The sequence below is a fragment of the Arachis hypogaea genome, chromosome 1, assembly GCF_003086295.3.
Source record: "Arachis hypogaea cultivar Tifrunner chromosome 1, arahy.Tifrunner.gnm2.J5K5, whole genome shotgun sequence".
NCBI classification, from domain to species: Eukaryota; Viridiplantae; Streptophyta; class Magnoliopsida; order Fabales; family Fabaceae; genus Arachis; species Arachis hypogaea.
Window position 1 is genome coordinate 40,992,929 of NC_092036.1, and position 27,838 is coordinate 41,020,766.

Consider the following 27,838-nt stretch of genomic DNA (forward strand, 5'->3'; position numbering starts at 1 on the left):
CAACGGTGGAGTTTCTACACACCATAGATTAAGGGTGTGGAGCTCTGCTGTACCTCAAGTTACTATTATTTTCTACTCAAGTCTCTTTTATTCTTATTCCAAGATATACGTTGCACTTTGATGAGCGGATAATTTGTACGCTTTTTGGCATTGTTTTTAGTATGTTTTTAGTATGATCTAGTTAGTTTTTAGTATATTTTTATTAGTTTTTAGTTAAAATTCACTTTTCTGGACTTTACTATGAGTTTGTGTGTTTTTCTGTGATTTCAGGTATTTTCTGGCTGAAATTGAGGGACCTGAGCAAAAATCTGATTCAGAGACTAAAAAGGACTGCAGATGCTGTTGGATTCTGACCTCCCTGCACTCGAAGTGGATTTTCTGGAGCTACAGAAGCCCAATTGGCGCGCTCTCAACGGCGTTGGAAAGTAGACATCCTGGGCTTTCCAGCAATATATGATAGTCCATACTTTGCCCAAGATTTGATGGCCCAAACCGGCGTTCAAGGTCACCCTCAGAATTCCCAGCGTTAAACGCCGGAACTGGCACAAGGATGGGAGTTAAACGCCCAAACTGGCATAAAAGCTGGCGTTTAACTCCAAGAAGAGTCTCTACACGAAAATGCTTCAATGCTCAGCCCAAGCACACACCAAGTGGGCCCGGAAGTGGATTTTTATGTCATTTACTCATCCCTGTACACCCTAGGCTACTAGTTCTCTATATGTAGGACCTTTTACTATTGTATCTTAGAATCTTCGGACATCTAGTTCTTAGATCATTGGGAGGCTGGCCTCACGGCCATGCCTAGACCTTGTTCTTATGTATTTTCAACGGTGGAGTTTCTACACACCATAGATTAAGGTGTGGAGCTCTGCTGTACCTCGAGTATTAATGCAATTACTATTGTTCTTCTATTCAATTCCGCTTGTTCCTGTTCTAAGATATCACTTGTTCTTCAACTTGATGAATGTGATGATCCATGACACTCATCATCATTCTTACCTATGAACGTGTGCCTGACAACCACCTCCGTTCTACCTTAGATTGGGTGAATATCTCTTGGATTCCTGGTACACGATGCATGGTTGATCGCCTGACAACCGAGCGCTCGCCTGACAACCGAGCCAGCCATTCCGTGAGATCAGAGTCTTCGTGGTATAGGCTAGAACTGATGGCGGCATTCAAGAGAATCCGGAAGGTCTAACCTTGTCTGTGGTATTCTGAGTAGGATTCAATGATTGAATGACTGTAACGAGCTTCAAACTCCTGAGGGCGGGGCGTTAGTGACAGACACAAAAGAATCACTGGATTCTATTCCGGCCTGATTGAGAACCGACAGATGGATAGCCGTGCCGTGACAGGGTGCGTTGAACATTTCCACTGAGAGGATGGGAGGTAGCCACTGACAACGGTGAAACCCTTGCATACAGCTTGCCATGGAAAGGAGTAAGAAGGATTGGATGAAGACAGTAGGAAAGCAGAGAGACGGAAGGAACACAGCATCTCCATACGCTTATCTGAAATTCCCACCAATGAATTGCATAAGTATCTCTATCTTTATCTTTGTGTTTTATTCGTATATCACCCATATCCATTTGAGTTTGCCTGACTAAGATTTACAAGGTGACCATAGCTTGCTTCAAACCAACAATCTCTGTGGGATCGACCCTTACTCGCGTAAGGTTTATTTCTTGGACGACCCAGTACACTTGCTGGTTAGTTGTGCGAAGTTGTGTTTATGCCATGGTATTGAACACCAAGTTTTTGGATTCATTACCGGGGATTATTTGATTTGTGAAAAGTATTGATCACAATTTCGTGCACCAAGTTTTTGGCGCCGTTGCCGGGGATTGTTCGAGTATGGACAACTGACGGTTCATCTTGTTGCTTAGATTAGGTAATTTTTTTCAGAATTTCTTTAAAAATGAATTCTAGAGTTTCATGATGATCTGTTGAAATCTGGCTGGCTGAGAAGCCATGTCTAATCTTATTGGACCGAGGTTTCAACTTATCATCACAAGAGCTTGTTGATTTCTATCAAACTTGCTATTGGAGCAATGATCTGTTGAGGCTTGGCTGGCCATTGGCCATGTCTAGTGTTTTGGACCGAAGCTTTCTTTGAAAGCTTGGCTGGCTGTGAAGCCATGTCTAATTCCTGGACCGGAGTCTTAGACTAGCATTGCAATGATTCTTGGAATTCAAATTAAGAATTCTGAAACCTTTATTTTCTGTTTTTACATAATTTTCGAAAAAGCACAAAAATTTTACAAAATCATAAAAAACCAAAAAAAGATTTTATGTTTCTTGTTGAGTCTAGTGTCTTATTTTAAGTTTGGTGTCTTTCATGCATTGTTTATTTGATCTTGGTTCTATTTTCAAGTCAATAGTACAGGGAACTGAAGATTCAGAACATGCAGCAGAGGAATTACACAGAAAAAGCTGGGCGTTCAAAACGCCCAGTGAAGAAGGACAGACTGGCGTTTAACGCCCAAAAGGGTAGCATTTTGGGCATTAAACGCCAGAATGGATACCATTCTGGGCGTTTAACGCCAGGATGGCACAAGAGGGAAGATTTTGTTTTCAAATCAAATTTTTTTTAGTTTTCAAAATCTTTTCAAAATCAAATCTTTTTCAAATCAAATCTTCTCAATCAAATCTTTTTCAAAATCAATTTCTTTCTATTTTCAAAGATACTTGCTATCAATTAATGAATTGATTCAACATTTCAAGTATGTTGCCTTTTCTGCTGAGAAAGGTTCAATGTTTGAATCATATCTTTTCTTGATAGCCAAGTCATTAATTTTCAAAATCAAATCTTTTTTAAAATGTTTTTCAAATCATATCTTCTCAATCACATCTTTTTAAACTAATCATATCTTCTTAACCACATCTTTTTCAGAATAGCTTTTAATCAAATCTTTTTGATTTCTAATTTCAAATTCTTTTTCAAAAATCGCTTGATTTCTTTCCCACTTTTATTTTCGAAAATCAATTAGTGTTTTTCAAAATGTTTTCAAAATTCTTTACCTAATTTTCGAATACTACTTCCCTTCTTCTCACATCCTTCTATTTATGGACTAACACTATTCCTTAATGCACAATTCGAACTCCATCTCTATTGATAAGTTCGAATTTTCTACCTCTGCCTTCTATTTTTCTTTTCCTCTGACACCTCAAGGAATCTCTATACTGTGACATAGAGGATTCCACATTTTCTTGTTCTCTTCTCTTTCTTATGAGCAGGAGCAAGGACAAAAGCATTCTTGTTGAGGCTGATCCTGAACCTGAAAGGACCTTGAAGCGAAAGCTAAGAGAAGCCAAGGCACAACTCTCTGTAGAGGACTTAACAGAAATCTTCAAAGAAGAAGAACCCATGGCAGCCGAAAACAACAACAATGCCAACAATGCAAGGAAGGTGCTGGGTGACTTTACTGCACCTACTCCCGACTTCTATGGGAGAAGCATCTCTATCCCTGCCATTGGAGCAAACAACTTTGAGCTTAAGCCTCAATTAGTTTCTCTAATGCAACAGAATTGCAAGTTCCATGGACTTCCATTGGAAGATCCTCATCAGTTTTTAGCTGAGTTCTTGCAAATCTGTGACACTGTCAAGACTAATGGGGTTGACCCTGAGGTCTACAGACTTATGCTATTCCCTTTTGCTGTGAGAGACAGAGCTAGGACATGGTTGGACTCACAACCTAAAGAAAGCCTGAACTCTTGGGAAAAGCTAGTCAATGCCTTCTTGGCAAAGTTCTTTCCACCTCAAAAATTGAGTAAGCTTAGAGTGGAAGTCTAAACCTTCAGACAGAAGGAAGGAGAGTCCCTCTATGAAGCTTGGGAAAGATACAAACAATTAATCAGAAAGTGTCCCTCTGACATGCTTTCTGAATGGAGCATCATAGGTATTTTCTATGATGGTCTGTCTGAACTGTCCAAGATGTCTTTGGATAGCTCTGCTGGAGGATCTCTTCATCTGAAGAAGACACCTGCAGAAGCTCAAGAACTAATTGAAATGGTTGCAAATAACCAATTCATGTACACTTCTGAAAGGAATCCTGTGAACAATGGGACTAGTCAGAAGAAAGGAGTTCTTGAGATTGACACTCTGAATGCCATATTGGCTCAGAACAAAATATTGACTCAGCAAGTCAATATGATTTCTCAAAGTCTGTCTGGAATGCAAAATGCACCAAGCAGTACTAAGGAAGCTTCATATGAAGAAGAAGCTTATGATCCTGAGAACCCTTCAATGGAAGAGGTGAATTACATGGGAGAACCCTATGGAAACACCTATAATCCTTCATGGAGAAATCATCCAAATTTCTCATGGAAGGATCAAAAGAGACCTCAACAAGGTTTCAACAATAATAATGGTGGAAGAAACAGGTTTAGCAATGGCAAGCCTTTTTCATCATCTTCTCAGCAACAGACAGAGAGTTCTAAGCAGAACCACTCTGACTTAGCAACCATGGTCTCTGATCTAATCAAAACCACTCAAAGTTTCATGACTGAAACAAGGTCTTCCATTAGAAACTTGGAGGCACAAGTGGGTCAGCTGAGTAAGAAAATTACTGAACTCCCTCCTAGTACTCTTCCAAGCAATACAGAAGAAAATCCAAAAGGAGAGTGCAAAGCCATCAACATGGCCGAATTTGGAGAGGAGGAAGAGGCAGTGAACGCCACTGAGGAAGACCTCAATGGACGTCCACTGGCCTCCAATGAGTTCCCCAATGAGGAACTTTGGGAATCTGAGGCTCAAAATGAGACCATAGAGATTCCATTGAACTTACTTCTGCCATTCATGAGCTCTGATGAGTATTCTTCCTCTGAAGAGGATGAGTATGTCACTGAAGAGCAAGTTGCTAAATACCTTGGAGTAATCATGAAGCTAAATGGCAAGTTATTTGGTAATGAGACTTGGGAGGATGAACCCCCTTTGCTCACCAAAGAACTGGATGACTTGTCTAGGCAAAAATTACCTCAAAAGAGACAAGATCCTGGGAAGTTTTCAATAACTTGTGCCATAGGCACCATGACCTTCAAGAAGGCCTTGTGTGACTTAGGGTCAAGTGTAAACCTCATGCCTCTCTCTGTAATGGAGAAGCTAGGGATCTTTGAGGTGCAAGCTGCAAAAATCTCGCTAGAGATGGCAGACAACTCAAGAAAACAAGCTTATGGACTTGTAGAGGATGTTCTGGTAAGGGTTGAAGACCATTACATCCCTGCTGATTTCATAGTCCTAGAGACTGGGAAGTGCATGGATGAATCCATCATCCTTGGCAGACCCTTCCTAGCCACAGCAAAGGCTGTGATTGATGTTGATAGAGGAGAATTGATCATTCAAGTGAATGAGGAATCCTTTGTGTTTAAGGCTCAAGGATATCCCTCTGTCACCATGGAGAGGAAGCATGAAGAGCTTCTCTCAAAACAGAGCCAAATAGGGCCCCCACAGTCAAACTCTAAGTTTGGTGTTGGGAGGCCACAACCAAATTCTAAGTTTGGTGTTGAACCCCCACATTCAAACTCTAGGTTTGGTGTTGGGAGGTTCCAACATTGCTCTAAGCATCTCTGAGGCTCCATGAGAGCCCACTGTCAAGCTATTGACATTAAAGAAGTGCTTGTTGGGAGGCAACCCAATGTTATATTTTATATATTCTCTTTTGTTATTTTATGTTTTCTGTAGGTTGATGATCATGAGAAGTCACAAAATCAATTGAAAAAGCAAAAACAGAAAGAAAAATAGGAAGAAAAATAGCACACCCTGGAGGAAGAACCTGCTGGCGTTTAAACGCCAGTAAGGCTAGCAGATGGGCGTTTAACGCCCAGTCTGGCACCATTCTGGGCATTTAACGCCAGAAAGGGGCACCAGACTGGCGTTAAACGACATAAAAGGGCAGGCACTTGGTGTTAAACGCCAGAAATGGGTACCAGCCCGGCGTTTAACGCCAGAATTGGCCAGAAACGCATTTTTGCATGCCATTTGGTGCAGGGATGACTTTTCCTTGACACCTCAGGATCTGTGGACCCCACAGGATCCCCACCTACCCTACCACTCTCTCTCTTCTTCACCCATTCACCAATCACCTCAACACCTCTTCCCCAAAAACCCTTCACCTATCAAATCCCATATTTCTCTTCACCACTCACATCTATCCTTCATAAAACCCCACCTACCTCACCCTTCAAATTCAAACCACTTTCCCTCCCATACCCACCCATACATGACCGAACCATGAGCCCCCCCACTCCTATATAAACCCATCTTCACTCCTTCATTTTCACACAACCTAAACACCACTTCCCCCTTTTTTTGGCCGAACACAAAGCCATTCCCTTCTTTCTCATTTCTTCTTCTTCTACTCTCTTCTTTCTTCTTTTGCTCGGGGACGAGCAAACCTTTTAAGTTTGGTGTGGTAAAAGCATTGCTTTTTGTTTTTCCATAACCATTTATGGCATCCAAGGCCGGAGAAACCTCTAGAAAGAGGAAAGGGAAGGCAAAAGCTTCTACCTCCGAGTCATGGGAGATGGAGAGATTCATCTCAAGGGTGCATCAAGACCACTTCTATGAAGTTGTGGCCTTGAAAAAGGTGATCCCCGAGGTCCCTTTTTCACTCAAAAAGAGTGAATATCCGGAGATCCGACATGAGATCCGAAGAAGAGGTTGGGAAGTTCTTACCAACCCCATTCAACAAGTCAGAATCTTAATGGTTCAAGAGTTCTATGCCAATGCATGGATCACCAAGAACCATGATCAAAGTGTGAACCCGGATCCAAAGAATTGGCTTACTATGGTTCGGGGGAAATACTTGGATTTTAGTCCGGAAAATGTAAGGTTGGCATTCAACTTGCCCATGATGCAAGGAGATGAACATCCTTACACTAGAAGGGCCAACTTTGATCAAAGGTTGGACCAAGTCCTCACAGTCATATGTGAAGAGGGCGCCCAATGGAAGAGAGATTCAAGAGGGAAGCCGGTTCAATTGAGAAGGCATGACCTCAAGCCTGTGGCTAGGGGATGGTTGGAGTTTATCCAACGCTCAATCATTCCCACTAGCAACCGGTCCGAAGTTACTATAGACCAGACTATCATGATTCATAGCATTATGATTGGAGAAGAAATAGAAGTTCATGAGGTTATATCCCAAGACCTTTATAAGGTGGCAGGCAAGTCCTCTACCTTGGCAAGGTTAGCCTTTCCTCATCTCATTTGTCACCTCTGTTATTCAGTTGGAGTTGACATAGAGGGAGACATCCCCATTGATGAGGACAAGCCCATCACTAAGAAGAGGATGGAGCAAACAAGAGACCCCTCTCATCATCAAATCCCTGAGATGCCTCAAGGGATGCACTTTCCTCCACAAAACTATTGGGAGCAACTAAACACCTCCCTAGGAGAATTGAGTTCCAACATGGGACAACTAAGGGTGGAGCACCAAGAACATTCCATTCTCCTCCATGAAATTAGAGAAGATCAAAAAATCATGAGAGAGGAGCAACAAAGACAAGGAAGAGACATTGAGGAGCTCAAGCACTCCATAGGATCTCCAAGAGGAAGAACAAGCCGCCATCACTAAGGTGGACCCGTTCTTTAATTTCCTTGTTCTTTATTTTTCTGTTCTTCGAATTTTAGTGCTTATGTTTATCTATGTTTGTGTCTTGTGATCATTAGTGTCTTAGTGTCTATGCCTTAAAGTTATGAATGTCCTATGAATCCATCACCTTTCTTGAATAAAAAAATGTTCTTAATTGAAAAAGAGAAGAATTGCATGAATTTTGAATTTTATAACAGTTTAATTATTTTGATGTGGTGGCACTACTTTTGTTTTCTGAATATATGCTTAAATAGTGCATATGTCTTTTGAATTTGTGGTTCATGAATGTTGGCTCTTGAAAGAATGATGAAAAAGGAGACATGTTACTGAGGATCTGAAAAATCATAAAAATGATTCTTGAAGCAAGAAAAAGCAGTGAATACAAAAAAAAAATTCGAAAAAAAAAGAGAGGGAAAAAACAAAAAAAAAAGGGAGAAAAAGAAAAAGAAAGAAAAAGAAAGAAATAAAGTTGTGATCCAAGGCAAAAAGAGTGTGCTTAAGAACCCTGGACACCTCTAATTGGGGACTCTAGCAAAGCTGAGTCACAATCTGAAAAGGTTCACCCAATTATGTGTCTGTGGCATGTATGTATCCGGTGGTAATACTGGAAGACAGAGTGCTTTGGGCCACGGCCAAGACTCATAAAGTAGCTTTGTTCAAGAATCATCATACTTAACTAGGAGAATCAATGACACTATCTGGATTCTGAGTTCCTAAAGAAGCCAATCATTCTCAATTCCAAAGGATAGAGTGAGATGCCAAAACTGTTCAGAGGCAAAAAGCTAAAAGCCCCGCTCATCTAATTAATACTGATCTTCATAGATGTTTTTGGAATTCATTGCATATTCTCTTCTTTTTATCCTATTTGATTTTCAGTTGCTTGAGGACAAGCAACAATTTAAGTTTGGTGTTGTGATGAGCGGATAATTTGTACGCTTTTTGGCATTGTTTTTAGTATGTTTTTAGTATGATCTAGTTAGTTTTTAGTATATTTTTATTAGTTTTTAGTTAAAATTCACTTTTCTGGACTTTACTACGAGTTTGTGTGTTTTTCTGTGATTTCAGGTATTTTCTGGATGAAATTGAGGGACCTGAGCAAAAATCTGATTCAGAGACTAAAAAGGACTGCAGATGCTGTTGGATTCTGACCTCCCTGCACTCGAAGTGGATTTTCTGGAGCTACAGAAGCCCAATTGGCGCGCTCTCAACGGCGTTGGAAGGTCGACATCCTGGGCTTTCCAGCCATATATGATAGTCCATACTTTGCCCAAGATTTGATGGCCCAAACCGGCGTTCAAAGTCACCCTCAGAATTCCCAGCGTTAAACGCCGGAACTGGCACAAGGATGGGAGTTAAACGCCCAAACTGGCATAAAAGCTGGCGTTTAACTCCAAGAAGAGTCTCTACACGAAAATGCTTCAATGCTCAGCCCAAGCACACACCAAGTGGGCCCGGAAGTGGATTTTTATGTCATTTACTCATCCCTGTACACCCTAGGCTACTAGTTCTCTATAAGTAGGACCTTTTACTATTGTATCTTAGAATCTTCGGATATCTAGTTCTTAGATCATTGGGAGGCTGGCCTCACGGCCATGCCTAGACCTTGTTCTTATGTATTTTCAACGGTGGAGTTTCTACACACCATAGATTAAGGTGTGGAGCTCTGCTGTACCTCAAGTATTAATGCAATTACTATTGTTCTTCTATTCAATTCCGCTTGTTCCTGTTCTAAGATATCACTTGTTCTTCAACTTGATGAATGTGATGATCCGTGACACTCATCATCATTCTCACCTATGAACGTGTGCCTGACAACCACCTCCGTTCTACCTTAGATTGGGTGAATATCTCTTGGATTCCTGGTACACGATGCATGGTTGATCGCCTGACAACCGAGCGCTCGCCTGACAACCGAGCCAGCCATTCCGTGAGATCAGAGTCTTCGTGGTATAGGCTAGAACTGATGGCGGCATTCAAGAGAATCCGGAAGGTCTAACCTTGTCTGTGGTATTCTGAGGAGGATTCAATGATTGAATGACTGTGACGAGCTTCAAACTCCTAAGGGCGGGGCGTTTGTGACAGACGCAAAAGAATCACTGGATTCTATTCCGGCCTGATTGAGAACCGACAGATGGATAGCCGTGCCGTGACAGGGTGCGTTGAACATTTCCACTGAGAGGATGGGAGGTAGCCACTGACAATGGTGAAACCCTTGCATACAGCTTGCCATGGAAAGGAGTAAGAAGGATTGGATGAAGACAGTAGGAAAGCAGAGAGACGGAAGGAACACAGCATCTCCATACGCTTATCTGAAATTCCCACCAATGAATTGCATAAGTATCTCTATCTTTATCTTTGTGTTTTATTCGTATATCACCCATATCCATTTGAGTTTGCCTGACTAAGATTTACAAGGTGACCATAGCTTGCTTCATACCAACAATCTCTGTGGGATCGACCCTTACTCGCGTAAGGTTTATTACTTGGACGACCCAGTACACTTGCTGGTTAGTTGTGCGAAGTTGTGTTTATGCCATGGTATTGAACACCAAGTTTTTGGATTCATTACCGGGAATTATTTGATTTGTGAAAAGTATTGATCACAATTTCGTGCACCACACTTCAACTTGATGAATGTGATGATCCGTGACACTCATCATCATTCTCATCTATGAACGCACGTGACTGACAACCACTTCCGTTCTACCTTAGGCCGGGCGCATATCTCTTAGATTCCCCAACAGAATCTTCGTGGTATAAGCTAGATAGATGGCAATATTCATGGGAATCCGGAAAGTCTAACCTTGTCTGTGGTATTCCGAGTAGGATTCTGGGAATCTGGAAATTCTAACCTTGTCTGTGGTATTCCGAGTAAGATTCCGGTATTGAATGACTGTGACGAGCTTCAAACTCCTGAAGGCTGGGCGTTAGTGACAGACGCAAAAGAATCAAGGGATTCTATTCCAACCTGATTGAGAACCGACAGAGGATTAGTCGTGCAGTGACAGAGCATAGGTCCATTTTCACTGAGAGGATGGGATGTAGCCATTGACAACGGTGATGCCCTACATACAGCTTGCCATGGAAATGAGTAAGAAGGATTGGATGAATGTAATAAGAAAGTAGAAATTCGAGAGGAGCACAGCATCTCCATACGCCTATCTGAAATTTCCACCATTAATTTACATAAGTATTTCTATCTTAGTTTATTTATCTTTATTTTCTATTTATTCCATTAATCAAATTTAAACCAATAATCCAATTATACTTGAATCCGCCTGACTGAAATTTACAAGGTGACCATAGCTTGCTTCATACCAACAATCTCTGTGGGATCGACCCTTACTCACGTAAGGTAATACTTGGACGACCCAGTACACTTGCTGGTTAAGATAAACGGAGTTGTGTCCACACATAATCAATAGCCATTAAATAAATCTCATGCAAATACAAAGAGGGTCACAATTTCGTCCACCATGGGGTATCTGGTCCCTCAAGGAAGAGCTTATGGCACTTCAGTTCCTATAGCTCACGCCCTTGCTTTTCTTGTTCCTTAAGCAGCTTGCAGAGCATGCTATTTTGATTTTGCTGTTCTTCCTTAACTTGATCCATAGCTTCTTGCAGCTTGGTGACAGATGATTCTAGGCGGGTCCAGTAGTCAATTTGAGGGATTTCTGGGAGGCACTCCTGCGCCCTCCTCTTGATGGAGTTGTCGTGTACTTGTTGTCCCCCTATTGATTTTTTGGTGATTGGATGCTCGACTGAGATAAACTCATCCACTCCCATCTTTACCCCATCATCTTTACATAGCAGAGAGATTAAGCTTGGGTAAGCCAATTTGGCTTCAGTGGAGTTCTTATTTGCAATTGTGTAAATCTCACAAGCAACCAAATGATGAATCTCCACTTTGTTTTCTAGCATAATGCAATGAATCATCATTGCTCTTTTGACAGTGACTTCAGAGTGGTTGCTAGTGGACAGTATAGAATGCCCAATGAAGTCCAACCAGCCCCTAGCGACTGGTTTGAGATCTCCTCTCTTGAGTTGGTTTGGGACACCTTTTAAGTTGGTTATCCACTTAGTTCTAGAGAGGCATATGTCCTCTAGAACTTGGTCCAAATGCTTATCTACTCTCACCATTCTCCTATTAAAAGATTCTGGATCATCTTGTAGTTGAGGTAGCTTGAAGACCTCTCTTATTTTGTTAAGGTGGAAGTAAATAATCTTTCCTCTGACCATAGTTCGAAAGGTATGGAAGGCAGTTCCTGTCATTCTCTGCTTATCTGTTAATCACAGATTTGAGTAGAATTCGTGGACTATGTTTCTTCCCACCTTTGTCTCAGGATTAGCTAGGATTTCCCATCCTCTGTTTCGAATCTGTTCTTGGATCTCCGGATATTCGTCTTCTTTCAGATCGAACATAACTTCCAGGATCACTGACCTCAAGCCCATTATTTTGTGGTAATGGTCTGCATGTTCTTTGGTTAAGAACCTCTCTTGATTCCAAAGTGGTTTTGGATTATTCTCTTTCTTGCCTCTTAGAGTGGTTTGCTTTCCTTTAGGTGCCATGATCTTGGTGAGATTTTGCTCAGTGATCACGGAAAAACACACCAAACTTAGAGGTTTGCTTGTCCTCAAGCAAAAGAAAGGAAGGGAGAGGAATAGAGGGGGAGACAGATTCTAATGGTGGATGGATGAGGATGGCGGAACGTCTATTTAAAAGGGAGGGGTGGGTTTCAAAATTTTTTTGAAAAAGATATGATAGGAAGATATGATTTGTAAAAGATGAGATTTTAAAATTCAAATGATATGGAAAAGATATAAAGAAGTTAAATCTGAATTTTGTTGATATTTCTAAAGATTAAAAGAAGATATGATAAGTTGGAAAAGATTTGGAAAGAAATAGAAAAGATAAATGAGTTCTTGAAAAAGATTTGAAAGAGATTTTGAAAGAAAATTAAAAAGAATCTAGAAGATTATTAAATTTTTGAAAATTGAATTTGATAGATGAAAATTTGTAACTTGTTTATGCAGAAAATTATGAGTTAAAACATGAAAATTTTGAAAAAAAATTGAATTAAAAACAAAATCTCTTCCCCCTATCCTTTCTGGCGTTAAACGCCCAGAATGATATCCATTCTGGCGTTTAATGACCAATTGTTGGCCATTTTGGGCGTTAAATGCCAGAAATCCTTTATCACTAGGCGTTTTTCTAAACGCCCAGAATGATACCCATTATAGCGTTTAACACCCAAAGTACCTCCTACTGGCATTTTCAAGCCAGTGAGCTCTTTTTCTCTGCTTTGTGCTCTGAATCCTTCTGTAACTCTGTGAACTTCTTCATTTGGACAATCGACCTTAAAGATAATTTATATCAGATTCCTATAATTATTATTTAAATAACAAGAACCTTTGCTAATGATTGGGTTGCCTCCCAGCAAGCGCTTCTTTATTTTCTTTAGCTAGACTTTTACTGAGCTTTAGTCTAGTCTCAGTTTTGAGCATTCTTTCTCAATATTGCTTTCAAGATAATGTTTGACTCTCTGTCCATTGACAATGAACGTTTTGTCAGAGTCAACATCCTGAAGCTCTACATATCCATATGGTGATACACTTGTGATCACATATGGTCCCCTCTACCGGGATTTTAGTTTCCCGGGGAACAATCTGAGCCTAGAGTTAAACAGTAGAACCTTCTGTCCTGGCCCAAAGACTCTGGATGATAGTTTCTTGTCATGCCACCTTTTTGCTTTCTCTTTGTAAATTTTTGCATTTTCGAAAGCATTGAGTCTGAATTCATCTAGCTCATTCAACTGGAGCAATCTTTTCTCTCCAGATAACTTGGCATCAAGGTTTAGGAATTTGGTTGCCCAGTAGGCCTTGTGTTCTAGTTCCACTAGCAGGTGACAGGCTTTTCCAAACACAAGCTGGTATGGGGAGGTCCCTATAGTAGTTTTGAATGCAGTTCTGTACGCCCATAGAGCATCATCCAAACTCCTTGCCCAGTCCTTTCTACAGGTACTTACTGTCCATTCCAGGATTCATTTTAGTTCTCTATTTAAGACTTCAGCCTGCCCATTTGTCTATGAATGATATAGAGTTGCCACTTTGTGGCTAATTTCATATCAGATCAAATCAGAGTCAAGCTGTTTATTGCAAAAATGAGTTCTTCCATCACTGATTAGTATTCTGGGGACACCAAATCTGCTGAAGATGTGCTTTTGGAGGAATTTCAGCACTGTCTTAGTATCATTAGTGAGTGTGGCAATTTTCTCTACCCATTTAGATACATAATCTACGGCCACCAGAATGTAAGTGTTTGAGTATGATGGTGGGAAAGGCCCCATGAAGTCAATACCCCATACATCAAACAACTCAATCTCTAAGATCCCTTGCTAAGGCATGGCATAACCGTGAGGCAGATTAGCTCTTTGGCAACTGTCACAGCTACGTACGAACTCTCGAGAATCTCTATAGAGAGTAGGCCAGTAGAAACCATATTGGAGGACTCTTGTGGCTGTCCGCTCACTTCCGAAATGTCCTCTGTATTGTGAGCCATGGCAATGCCATAGGATCTTCTGTGCCTCTTCTCTGGGCACACACCTATGGATCATTCCATCTGTACATCTCTTGAAGAGATATGGTTCATCCCACTGATGTGTGAAAAATGATCCAACACAAAACTCACCGGCAAGTGTACCGGGTCGCATCAAGTAATAAAACTCACGAGAGTGAGGTCAATCCCACAGGGATTGAAGGATTGAGCAATTTTAGTTTAGTGGTTGATTTAGTCAAGCGAATCAAGTATTGGTTAAGTGATTTTGTATCCAACAGTAAGTAAATAGCAGGAAATGTAAAGGGAGAGGGATGATTTGCAGAAATTAAAGAGAACTGAAAGTAGAGGTGCTGAATCTTAAAGAACAAGAAATTAAATGACTGAAACTTAAAGTGCAAGAAATGTAAATTATGGTAACGTAAAGTGCAAGAAATATAAATTGCTTGAATGAAAAAGGGAATTAAGGACTGGGAATTAGAATTTAAGCAAGAGAAACTAAATTGTAACAATTATCAAAGCAAGATAAGAATCGAAATTGGCTAGATCTCAAACAGAAATGGAAATTTGAATGCAGCAGTGGTTCAGCAGAAGAACCATAAAGAAAATCAGATCTCAGGACTCCAGAGACTAGATAGCAGAGTCTAGATCTCAATTGCCTTCCTAGATCCAAGTTCACAAAGCAAGTAAAGAGAAATTGAAGATTGAAGCAGTAAAGGAAATGAAATTTAACTCAATTATGCAGAAGGAAAATTAAAGAGATCTTAAATGGAGATTGAGACAGACGTTCCTCCTCAATTCTTCACACTCAGGACTCAAACGAAACCCAATAAAGAAAACAAAAAGATCAGAGGAAGAAGAAGTGAATTCTCTCCTCCAATTCTCAAGCTATTGCAGAAAACAGAAAAATGGAAAGTGAGCTCTCAAGTTGACTAAGGATGAAAATTAAAATGAAAGTAAGCTCCTCCTCTAATCCTAACTAACACCTATTTATACACTTTCTATTTTGGATCTAAGAATTTTGAGTGGGCTTGAAAGAAAGGTGAATAATTGAATTCAATTGGATTTTTAGATGAGTTTTAGCCCATATTGCTCCCAGGAGGCTGCTTTGCTCTTGTGGAGGGCAGAGCAGGGAAGCCTTGCATGTGGATCCAATTAGTGTGCCAAGTATGGGAGAGGCATCAGGATGCTGCCCTGCCCTTGTGGAGAGCAGTGCAGTGGTGTCATGGTATGTGCCTTGCTTCCTTGCCCGTGCTGTGATGTGCCAAGGATGCGCGCCCAACTTGTTGCGCGTCAATTGTGCGTGCTGGTCGTGCCAAATTGTGCGCCATGCACCAAGGAATGCTGCTCTACCCTCCTTGTGGGCAGCGCAAGCTTTCCATGTTCTTGGGTGAGGTCCCAAGTTTGAAACTTGCTGGATGGCTTTTGTTGCCCCTTTCTTCTTGGTTTTCTTGGCACCAAAGTAGCACCTAATTTCTTGCTTCCTCAAGGTCTTGTGTTCGATCCTTGGAGGTTGAAAACAAGCTAATTTTGGCTTGTTTTCCTTTCATTTGAACGCTACTTCCTTCCCTCTTGAGCTTGGTTCGAAACCCATGGGTGGCACTTGGAAAACAATTTCCTTGAATTTTTCCATGAGGAGCCCGAAATTGCTCTTGAGGAGGGCAGGGCAGAATTTCTCTTTCCCTTATTTCTTGGCCTAGAATTGTGCTCTACCCTCAAGGAGGGCAGGGCAGTGAAGACTTGAATGCTTGGTTCATTGTTATGCTCCCTTGGAGGGCAGTGTGCTCTTGTGGAGAGCAGTGTGGCTTCCTTCCTTCCATGCGCCACACTCTTTTCTTCCTTGGGCCACGCTTTCTTAAGCCACGCTTCATTCTTTTCTTCTTTTCTTCACCTACAAATAATCAAAACAACCAATCAAAGTATCACTAAATTCACAAGGTTTATAAATCAATTAAAATTCAATTAAATTTAGCTTAAACCTCATGATTTTGCATCAATTAAATGGTGGTTGTTTGATTCAAATAAAATATGGAATTCCACTCTAAATTGCTTACTTATAGTACAAGAAAGTGCATAAAAACTAGTGAAACAAGTGAAATTAGCTTGAAAAATGGGTATATGATGACTTGTAATCACAACACCAAACTTAAATCTTGCTTGTCCCCAAGCAAGCATCAAAATTAAGAGAAAATGAAATGAAAAAGAAAAGCATACATATCCTTATTAGGCAATTAGTAGAATTTGGTTCATGGAGTTTTTATGCAGACAATGATAACTCAGTTATTGTTTGCTGTTACATAAAATACACTTTTCCTCAAAGGCTTACTAAGCTTGCTATTATAAGGTTTACCTTTTGCTTGCTCCCTTGCTAACTTTTCTTTTCTTATTTTGCTTAACAAGCTTATTATTCTTTGAAGGCTTGGTGTCAAATGTTGCAGCAGCCTTTGGCTTTATTTTTACTCAATATTTCTTCACCACAGACACATGGCTCATTATTTCCTCCTAGGATCATTGATGCCCAGCACCTCTTTGGATAACTAAATGTTCTGTAGCTAGGTTGCTCTTTATTGTGGACTTTCAATTGGCCATCCCAAATCAGTTGATCTAAGTGGCCAGGTTTTGAAATACCCCTTAGAATTTACTTATCCAAGCATATCCTAGTATAAGAACACCACAGGCATGTGTCCTAGAGTCCAAGCTATTGGTGCCTAGCCTTATTATTTGTTTTTCTTGCCACATTGGCTTTTTCTTCTTCCTTTTCTTTCTGTTTTGTTTTGTTCTCAAGGGATTCTTTTTTTCTTTACTGATAGCAAGCTAGCTCACACTTCAATGAAAATGACATTATGCAGCAATTATTTCATGAGTTATGTATTTAATCAAACACATATACCACCATTAACTTCCATTCTAACTTATGCAACATTGGACATTTACTTTCTAATTCAAACATTTCTCTTTTATTTAAGCATATGGGAAACCAAACAAAATTTAAAGCTAAGTGATGAATGACAAGCATTATGCAGATAAGCATGCTTAATCAAACAACTTCACTTGCAACTAGATGAACACTTTAGCAAGACATACAAGAATTCCTGAATTAAAACATTTCACAACAATAAGGATTAAGTGTAGATACAACCTTTTGGGTTGCAACTTTTCATTCTTCCTCTTGTTGTATCCCTTTTGAGTCACAATGCAAATTGTCTTCAATTGTTGGCTAATTTCCTGCATAATTCTCAAAAGTTGCTTGCTTCTCAAGCCCTTAAATGAATGGTTAGTATGCATAAATTGAGTGTGTCTTTTGGATTAATGTTGGTGTAGGAACACCAAACTTAATTGCTTGCCACTGCCTCTGATGCAATAAGTTAACCTTATATGGAACCTTGTGTCCTTGCTAAAGGTTATGGAATTAAAATTAGAAAGCAGTTAAATAGTTGAATAATTTGTCTGATTGCTTGGAGCTAGCATTGTGCAAGAAGTGAGAATGTGTTTTTAAATGAGATTTTGGTGAAACACCAAACTTAGAATCCTTCATTCTTCCTTAAATTGTTTTAGTATGCAACACCAAACTTAGCTCCTTGCAATGCATACTAATTATTTAACATTTTTATTGAAAAAGCTATGAAAAGAAAACTACCTCAGGTTGGGTTGCCTCCCAACAAGCGCTTCTTTATTGTCACTAGCTTGACATCCTTCATTGTTGCTTCAAGAAGATTGTAGGCTCTGAACCTCTTTTTCCTTATCCCATTGTCCTCCTAGGTACAGTTTTGCTCTGTGACCATTTGCTGTGAATTGACTCTTCATTGCTTCGTCTAGCAATTCAATACTTCCATAAGGAAAAACCTTGGTTACCAAATATGGACCAGTCCACTTAGATTTAAGCTTGCCAGGGAACACCTTGAGTCGTGAGTTGTACAAGAGTACTTCCTGTCCAGGTTTGAATTCTTTCTTCAAGATCTTCCTGTCATGCCACCTCTTGGCTTTTTCCTTGTATATCTTGGCATTTTCATAGGCTTCTAGCCTAAATTCATCCAACTCATTTAGCTGCAACAACCTTTTCTCCCCTGCTGCTTCAGAGTCAAGATTTAAGAGTTTAGTAGCCCAAAAAAGCTTTGTGTTCAAGCTCTACAAGGAGGTGACAAGATTTGCCATATAATAGCTGAAAGGGGGACTTCCCAATGGGAGTTTTGAAAGCTGTTCTGTATGCCCAGAGTGCATCTTCCAACTTCCTAGCCCAATCCTTTCTTGTGCTTCCTACTGTCTTCTCTAGAATCTTCTTCAATTCTCTGTTTGCTAATTCAGCCTGCCCATTAGTCTGAGGGTGGTATGGTGTGGCTACTTTATGAATAACTCCATATTTATGAAGAAGTTTCTCCATTTGTTTGTTACAAAAATGACCACCACCATCACTAATAAGACCCTTGGGCACTCCATATCTAGTGAAAATATGCTTCTTGAGGAATTGAAGGACAATTTGTGCATCGCAGGTAGTTGTGGCTATGGCTTCCACCCACTTTGAGACATACTCCACTACTACCAAGATATATCTGAAAGAATAGGAAGGGGGAAAAGGTCCCATGAAGTCGATGCCCCATAGATCAAATAATTCTAATTCCAAAATGAAATTCTGCGGCATCTCATTCCTTCTTGTCAATCCTCCTGCTCTCTGGCATTCATTACATTGGTGAACAAACTCTCTGGCATCTTTGAAGATAGTTGGCCAATAGAAGCCACTCTGCAATATCTTTGCAGCTGTTCTTTTTGGACCAAAGTGTCCACCATAAGCTAAGCCATGGCAATGCCATAATATATCCCTTATTTCACTCTCAGGGACACACCTTCTAATCACTCCATCAGAACATCTCTTGAACAGGAAGGGTTCATCCCACAAGAATTTCCTTGCTTCATTGATTAACTTCTTCACTTGTTGCTTAGAGAACTCTTGAGGTATCTTCCTCCCCACTTTGTAGTTTGCTATGTCAGCAAACCAAGGTGTTTGCTGGATCTGTAAAAGGTGTTCATCTGGAAAGCTTTCATTCACGGGTTGGGAGGCTTTTTGAATTGTTTATTGTGGTAGCCTCGACAAATGATCAGCAACTCGATTTTCGGTGCCCTTCCTGTCCTTTACTTCAATGTCAAACTCTTATAGGAGCAATATCCACCTGATAAGTCTTGGTTTAGTATCCTGCTTTGACATCAAATACTTAAGGGCAGCATGGTCAGTATAAACCACAATTTTGGACCCTATCAAGTATGATCTAAACTTATCAAATGCATAAACTACAGGTAATAATTCCTTCTCTCACTACAAGAAAACACGTCTATTGCCACGCTTTTAAAACGTGGCGAAAAGCTGAAAAAGGCGTGGCGATAGCTTTTCGCCACGCTTTTTGAGCTACCGCCACGCCTTTAAAAGGGTGACCTATCAAAGGTGGCGGTTGCTCTATCGCCACGCTTTTTCTTTTGCCACGCTTTTTACAACTGGCCACCCATTAAAGCGTGGCCATATGCGAGAGATACGGCCACGCTTTAGAAGCGTGGCCATAGGGAAAGATACGGCCACGCCTTAGAAGCGTGGCGATAGGGAGAGATACGGCCACGCTTTGGAAGCGTGGCGATAGCAAAGATATACAGCCACGCTTTAAAAGCGTGGCGAAAGCCTTGTTAAATTAAAAAAATAATATTTATTTTCCTTACTTGATCTTCATTACTACACAATATAAATTTTCAATCCTTTTTTATTACCAAACCTACAAATATAGTATGATATTTTTATTACAAGACAAATCAAACAATAGTTAGTGACATATATAATTTACTATAATTGTTTTATACATTAAAAAACTAATACTCAAATACAAAATAAATCTCGAGTTCAAATTCCAAAACTAAAAACCGAAGAAAAATACAAAAACAATACAAGTTAGAACTGCTCATAGTATATCAAATTACACTAATAGAGATGATCATCAACCTAAATACTTGGTAAAAGATCAGAATCAACCTAAAACTGCTCCACTTTGTGCACGTTCAAGTAATCCATTCTAATACTAGCCTGCAGCAAAATATCAAGAACAAATTGAACCAACAAAAACGATATATAATGATTTATAATGCTGTATCTCTAACTCATAATGATCAAGTGTCATTATCTTTTTAATATAATCTTCAAACTTCAGAAATAAACATGATTGGTTGAGATATTGATGGTGCAATGTGCTCAGATTAAGTGTATTATGAACCTATGTGCTCCATAAGAGTTGCAACCCCATCGCAAAACTGTAGCAGTTCCATCTCTTTCTATTAGAAATTTAGAACTAGCTAGCTCGATTTCTTTGTATCATAATGAATAATGAATATCAATTATCTTTTCTTTTTGTATGTGAAGTAATGAATATGATGCACATCAAAGATAGTTATAAATAACTAAGATATTAATAGAAACACAAAATCGAGACTATGTTATAAATAATTCCTAAATCAAACAAATACGCAGATACAAGATCCTCACAAAGTCAAAATAGTATATCTAATAGTACTATAGTAGAGAAGTAAAGAAGACTTAGATTACTAGCTCAACTTGTTTGGAGGCCCCAAAATCTGCAAGTTTAATGCAACCTTTATTATCTACAAGAATATTGGCCCCCTGAAATTGATTACAATTGAACATTAGTAACTCAAAAAAGGAGATCTGACATGCTAATCAATGATACTACAAGAAAAATCACATTATTATTATTATTATTATTATCAAACTTTGGTGTCAGGATTCAGAACGCACAAGACACAACTCAAAATAAGAAAGAATCATCAACAGAAGCAATTGTTTATTAAACAGCAGCAGTAAATAGCATGTTTCCGAGGTTCAAGCAAGCAGCAAACATAATTCATATGACTTAACCAGTTCCACAAACTGAAATCATTGCAGTTCATATAATATGGACCAAGCAACAAGCAAAGCAGCACTCAGCAACAACAAACCAAGAAAAATTAATGAAACAGTAACACTTTCACAGCATCTATTTTGGACAATGAAAAAAAAAATACAATAAACAGCAATCACAAGTCCAGAATTCAACACCAAAATAGCACAATAAACAAGTTCATCCAGGGCAACATTCAGAGGAAAGACAAATTCATTCCGAACAGCAGCAGTAAACAAAACAAAACCTACATCCACTAACCAGTCCAGATTCTCTAACCACCTAATTCAACTAAACTAAATTAGTTGAACTAAACAAGCTAAACAGAATGAGTTAAACCAGATTAAATGAGATGAAAGGGGAACCTGGGAAGCAGGGAATTGGAACAGGGGAAAGAAAGGGAAAGATTGATGATGATGAGTGAATGGCCGGAGCAACACAGTGGCGGCCTAGTGGTGGCGCTGGGGTAGCGATAGTGGCAGAGGGTGGGTGCATAGTAAAACAGGGTCTAGTAGTGGCTCTGGGCTCGCGGAGAAACAATGGACATTGGGCAACCATCATTGTAAAGATTAAAATGCAAATCAGAAGACATCAAACAAAAATATCCCTGAGTTCACGTCAATAATAGTTAGTCTTCCAAACTGACGACATTTCTTGGATTCAATATTTACAAATTGCCTAAAGATCAAACCCATAAAAGAATTGCTGCATTTAAAGAGAGGAAATTACAATATTGGACCTACCCAAAAGCTTCAACCTATTTGAATTCTTTTGGAATGTATCTTCTAGCTTTCTCTGCCTTCACAAGATGGAGTTAATACAAGGCACTGATAAACAAAGAAACAGAGCAGTTAATTAAAGAAACAATTCCCATTTCCCACAAATTAAAGTTGAACATACATAAACAACACTTAGAGAAAGATTCATTGTTACAATTTTGCAGACTTAATGAATTACCTTCCTCTAAATACCCATGTGATGTCTTGTAAAGCCACCAAAGTTGTTTCCAACATGTCAAGGCCAGCCTAGTTTGCAAAGATAAACACCGGCACCGACTACAATCCAGACAGAGAATCATATATATCTTAAATTAAAGAGAACAGTTCTGACTGAGGAGACTTACATTGCAGTTAGCGTTGGGAGCAGAGAGAGAGACGACACTGACGATGCAGAGGAGATCGGCGAGGAGGGCGACCCTAGTGACGAGGGGGAGACGAGGCAGAGGGGAGGCTAATGGCGCAGCGAGGACGGTGCTAGTGACGGCGGGGATCTGAGCTCTTCCAGGGTTGAGAGATGGGAGTTGAGAGTGACAGCGTAAGATCGAGTTGAGAGTGAAAGAGTAGTCCCAAAGCTTTCTTTGGGCTTATTAGGGTTTGGTGAAGAGATCATACCTTTGGAATCGGAGGGCTTGGAGGAGAAGAGAGCGTCGCGGATACCTTGCCGTCGCCCATGTTTGGTGGAGCTTGAAGGTGAACAGAGAGATGAAAAGTATGAAGAAGAAGATGAAGATTAAGAAGATGAAGAAGATGAAGAGTATGAAGAGTATGAACAGTGACGAGGGCGAAGGGCGAAGGAGCTCTTCCAGGCGAGTGTGGTTTTGAAGGGAAAAGAAGATTAGGGTTAGTGTCTAACGGGTTGTGGGCCGGGATGCGGGTCGGGTTGGTGTCAATGGGTTGGGGACCCTCTTGCCACGCTTTTACAACGTAACTGTTTCTCTCTACGGCCACGCTTTCGAAGCGTGGCAGAAAAAACCTTTTGGCCACGCTTTTAAAGCGTGCCAAAAGAAGACCAGGATATGGCCACGTTTTCCAAGTGTGGCCTTAATGAAACCCTTTCACCACGCTTTTAAAACGTCCTTGTTGCTCTCTATGGCCACGCTTTTGAAGCGTGGTAGTTTTAAAATGTGGCCGTTTCTCTAATCAATTGCCACCCTTATAAAAGCGTGGCCGTTGATCCTTTTCGCCACGCTTTTGAAGCGTGGCAAAAAAAAGGTGGCCAAATCTCTAATCTATCGCCACCCTCATAAAAGCGTGGCCATTGACCACTTTTGGCCACGCTTTTAAAGCGTGGCAAGAAAAAAGCGTGGCCATAGGCCTTTTTTCTTGTAGTGTCTGTTGTGGTGTAATCTTTTTGAGCCTCATTCAACACCTTACTTGCATAATATATGACATGATACAAGTTTCCCTTCTTTTGTCCAAGCACAGCACCAATTGCAATATCACTTGCATCACACATGAGTTCAAAAGGTAGTTCCTAATCCGGGGGTGTGATGATTGGTGCTGTTGTGAGTCTGTTTTTTAAAGTTTCAAAGGCATCCTGGCAGTTTTCATCAAAAACAAAAGGATTATCAATCATTAACAGATTACTCAAAGGTTTGGCTATTTTAGAAAAATCCCTGATAAACTTTCTATAAAATCCTGCATGCCCCAAGAAACTTCTAACAGATTTCACATTAGTTGGTGGAGGGAGCTTCTCTATGATCTCCACTTTTGTCTTGTCAACCTCTATCCCTTTTCTTGAAACTTTGTGACCAAGAACAATCCCCTCGGGCACCATGAAATGGCACTTCTCCCAGTTCAAAACCAAATTAGTTTCTTGGCATCGTTTCAAGACAAGAGTTAGATGTTTCAAGCAAGCATTGAAATTTTCACCAAAAACAGAAAAGTCGTCCATGAAAACCTGACGTTAGGATTCTTGCCAGTAAAGAATTTCATAAAAATAGTCGCGTTGTAGATATAGTCTCTAAACTGATAGAAATCCCTTCGTACAAACGTTTTGGTTGTCACAAGTAACAAACCCCTAAATAAATTGATAACCGAAGTATTTAAACCTCGGGTCGTCTTCTCAAGGAATTGCAGGGAGGTATGTTCTTATTATTGGTTATGAAAAAGTGTGTTTGGGGTTTTGGGTTAAGGTAAAAGGTTAGTTGGGCAATGGGCACAGGTATATTTTCAAAGTAATAAAAGTAAATGAATGACTGTAAAATAAACTCTTGGCAAGGTGTAAGAACTGGAAGTCCTATCCTGGTTATCCTTATCAATTGTAATGAGAATTGGATTTTTCTCCCACTTTTTAACCTCTAACTATGAAGGTAAGTTAAGTAGATGAATTCCAATTTTCAATTAACAATGTGTTTGATAACTCAAGAGTCACCAATTATTTAACCAAGGCCAAAAGGAAAACTATCTACTCGAATGAAAATAATTTGGATAAGTACCAACAACATAAATTAAAGAAAGCAATCATAGATCTGAAATATCTCAAATAACATTAATTTAAAAGAGTAATCTGTAACATGGAAGAGTTCATAAATTAAATTGGGATAAATAAAAATAAAGAACCTGGGATTGAGAGTCACTCCTAAAACTAAGAGAAGTCCTAAATCCTAATCCTAAGAGAGAGAGAGGAGAGAACCTCTCTCATTAAAAACTACATCTAAAAATATGAAAAGTGAATTTTTTGGAGCATAATTATGAATGGATGCATTCCCCCACTTTATAGCCTCTAATATGTGTTCTCTGGGATGAAAACTGGGTCAGAAATAGCCCAAAAGTCCCTTCCAGCGCTTTTTGGTCCGTACAGGTCGCGGAAAAGTGACGCAGCCGCATGGCTCACGTGGCCGCGCGGGTTGCGTTCCTGCCAGGTCACGCGTTCGCGTCGCCTGGCATCGGGGCAGCTATGCCAAATTATATATCAAATCGAGTCCCGAACGTTAGCTTTCCAACGCAACTAGAACCGCGTCGTTTGGACCTCTGTAGCTAAAGTTATAGCCATTTGAGTGCGAAGAGGTCAGGCTGGACAGCTTAGCAATTTCTCCAACTTATTGTATTCCTTCCACTTTTGCATGCTTCCTTTCCATCCTCTGAGCCATTCCTGGCTTATAATCTCTGAAAACACTTAAAACACATATCAAGGCATCTAATGGTAATAAGAAAGGATTAATAATAAGCAAATATAAGTCCAAAGAAGCATGTTTTCAATCAAAGCACAAAATCAGGAAGGAAAATATAAAACATGCGAATTGTATGAATAAGTGAGTACAGAGTTGATAAAAACTACTCAATTGAGCATAAGATAAACCATAAAATAGTGGTTTATCAACATCCCCACACTTAAACAATAGCATGTCCTCATGCTAAGCTCAAGAGAAACTATAAAGAGATGAAGGGGAATGATAGAATGTATGGGATGCAACCTATGAATGCAACTAAATGCAACATGCTTCTACCTACTTGGTTAAAAGTAAAAAATTTTTTAAGAACATATATGAACTGGATTTCACTAATTCAAATCATAAAAATGAAGTACAAATAGACTTGCAAGGAGAAAATAGCTCATGAAAACCGGGAACAAGGGATTGAGCATCGAACCCTCACTGGTAGTGTATACACTCTAATCACTCAAGTGTTTAAGGTTCGATTCTTTCAATTCTCTACTAACCTTGCTTTCTAAGGCTTGTTTTTCTTCTACCAATCAACAAAAATTTAATCCATAAATGCACATATCAAGAGGTCTTTTAAGGGTTGTAATGGGGTTAGGGTCAAGGTAGGATTGTATTTGGCCAAGTGGACTAAAATCAGAATCCTTAATTAACTGAAACTTTCCCACCTAACTTAAACAATCCATGTAATCATAATACAACATCTAACCATCCATTAACCATGTTTTCCACATATTCATGCATTCTAATTTCAAGTACAGTACATATGCATTGCCTTTACTACTTACTTTGGGGCATTTTGTCCCCTTTTTCTTATTTGCTCTTTTTTTCTTCTTTTTTTTTTCAATGCATATGATTAAATTATTGGATGTATGAATCATGTCCTAAACATTTCTTTCACATTTTCAGAAAATTCTAACATACTCAATTCTCAAACCAAATGTTTCCAAATTCACTTCCCCACACTTAATTCATGAGCACTCTCACTAGTCTAAGCTAACCAAGGATTCAAATTAAGGATATTATTGTTTTTCGCTTAGAGTTAATGATGTGCTAAAGTAAAGAATAAAGGGGTATAATAGGCTCAACATTGGTTTGCAAGGGATAATGAAAGGTAAGGCCATATGGGTATGTAAGCTCAGTGAAACAAATGCCTCAATCATGTAAGTGCATGCATACATCAAATAATAGAAATATAGAATTAAGCAAGACAAAGATCACAATTTTAGAGAGAAAAATACACACTAAAACAAAATTTTGGTTGATAAAATGCAACCAATTCAAATAGGCTCAAAATCTCACAGGTTTTGTGTGTCCGAACTCTAAACCATGTTCCAAAATAATATTTCTTCAAACAAGTGTAACATTAAATTTTATTCAAATTAGTGAAATGCTCTAAAAGGTTTCTTGAAAAAGAAAATATTACTTTAACCAAGTGGTAGAATATGCAAAAATCAAACAAGTATGTGGTGCACGAATTTGTAATTCGTACAACTAACCAACAAGTGCACTGGGTCGTCCAAGTAATACCTTACGTGAGTAAGGGTCGATCCCACGGAGATTATTGGTTTAAAGCAAACTATGTTTATTTTATTAATCTTAGTCAGGATGCCAATAAGATTATTTGGATTTAATTGTAAGAAGTAAAAGTATTTGGAATAAGGAATTGTTACTTTATTAATGAAGAATATGTTGGGGTTTTGGAGATGCTTTGTCCTCTGAACTTCAACTCTTCCTTGAAATCCTTTTCCACACGCAAGGCTCCTTCCATGGCAAGCTGTATGTAGGGTGTCACCATTGTCAATGGCTGCCTCCCATTCTCTCAGTGAAAATGGTCCAGATGCTCTGTCACAGCACAGCTAATCAGCTGTTGGTTCTCGATCATGTTGGAATAGGATCCATTGATCCTTTTGCGTTTGTCATCATGCACAGCAATCGTGAGTTTGAAGCTCGTCACAGCCATTCATTCCTTGAATCCTACTCGGAATACCATAGACAAGGTTTAGACTTTCCGGATCCTCAAGAGTGGCCGCCATCAATTCTAGCTTATACCACGAAGATTCTGATTAAGGAATCTAAGAGAAGCTCATTCAATCTGATGTAGAACGGAGGTGGTCGTCAGGCACACGTTCATGGATCTGAGGAAGGTGATGAGTGTCACGGATCATCACCTTCTTCATGTTTAAGCGCGAATGAACATCTTAGATAGGAACAAGCGTGTTTAAATGGAAAACAAAGGTAATTGTATTAATTCATCGAGACGCTGCAGAGCTCCTCACCCCCAACAATGGAGTTTAGAGACTCATGCCATCAAAAAGTATGTAATTCAGATCTGAAAATGTCATGAGGTACAAGATAAGTCTCTAAAAGTTGTTTAAATAGTAAACTAGTAACCTAGGTTTACAGAATATGAGTAAACTAAGATAATTGGTGCAGAAATCCACTTCTGGGGCCCACTTGGTGTGTGCTGGGGCTGAGACTAAAGCTTCTCACGTGCTTGGGCTGTTTCTGGAGTTGAACGCCAGGTTGTGACGTGTTTTGGGCGCTGAACTCCAACTTGTAACCTGTTTCTGGCGCTGGACGCCAGACAGCAGCATGAAACTGGCGTTGAACGCCAGTTTATGTCGTCTATCTTCATGTAACGTATGGACTATTATATATCGCTGGAATGCCCTGGATGTCTACTTTCCAACCCAATTGAGAGCGCATCAATTGGACTCCTGTAGCTCCAGAAAATCCATTCCGAGTGCAGGGAGGTCAAGATCCAACAACATCAGCAGTCCTTTTTCAGCCTAACTCAGATTTTTGCTCAGCTCCCTCAATTTCAGCC